Genomic DNA, 924 nt, shown 5'->3' with positions numbered 1-924 from the left:
GTCTCTTAGCTAGGACCTGGAACAGGTTAGAGCCTATCAGGGGCAGGATGAAGTAAAAATCACTGTGGGTGTGGATGCATGACCAGTGTGTAGACAACTGAGTTATAAAAGAATCACTAACACACAAAGGAGGGTCCCTGCCCAAAGAAGAGGCCACTGCACTGGCACTCTGGGGGCTCGGACCCTAGCTTGAGCTAGACAATAAAACTCCTCTTGATAATTACAGCCTTGGTGACTCTGTCTCTCTGTCCTGCGGCCTTGTGAATCTTGAATATAACATCTTTCCTTCTATTCTCTCTGGAAAACCAATGACACAACTTTTAGATCATTTGCTATTGTTTCTCAGGTCACAGAAGATTTTTTTTTCTCCTTCTTCCCTTCTTCCTTTTCTATCTTCTTCTTTTTTTTCTTTTTTCCTTTTCACTCTTTGCTTTAATTCTAAGTTTCTATTGCTATGCCTAAAGGTCATTGATCTTTCTTTTCTTTTCTTTCTCTTTCCCTTGTGTAATATAGGCCATAAAGTAGTAGTAAATTATACTAAGTTGTACAGGCCACTGTGGAGAGAATATTTCTTTATTCTCCCAAATAGACCAAGCTGGTAAAGGTTATTTTAACAACCTCTCTCCAACCAAATTACCTTTTGGTAAATGTTTATTTTTAGGTGTTTAATTTGCTTTTTTTTTTTTTTGAGACAGAGTCTCACTCTGTTGCTCCGGCTAGAGTGCTGTGGCATCAGCCTAGCTCACAGCAACCTCAAACTCCTGGGCTCAAGTGATCCTTCTGCCTCAACCTTCTGAGTAGCTGGGATTATAGGTATGTACTACCATGCCTGGCTAATTTTTTCTATATATTTTTAGTTGATCAATCAATTTCTTTCTATTTTTATTAGAAATAGGGTCTCACTCTTGCTCAGGCTGGTTTTGA

General features: G+C 39.2%; 1 non-coding gene across 1 annotated transcript; it reads right to left on the bottom strand.

Annotated features, from left to right (window-relative positions):
• Positions 1-506: 506 nt before the first annotated feature.
• On the bottom strand, positions 507-647 carry LOC142873204 (small nucleolar RNA SNORA4). Its single transcript, XR_012921245.1, has one exon. It is a non-coding gene; the product is annotated as a small nucleolar RNA SNORA4 (small nucleolar RNA).
• Between the last annotated feature and the right edge of the window lie 277 nt (positions 648-924).

The sequence above is a fragment of the Microcebus murinus genome, chromosome 9 (assembly GCF_040939455.1).
Source record: "Microcebus murinus isolate Inina chromosome 9, M.murinus_Inina_mat1.0, whole genome shotgun sequence".
Taxonomy (NCBI): Eukaryota; Metazoa; Chordata; class Mammalia; order Primates; family Cheirogaleidae; genus Microcebus; species Microcebus murinus.
The sequence above is the reverse complement of the archived record's forward strand: the minus strand, read 5'-3'. Positions and strand labels throughout refer to the sequence as shown.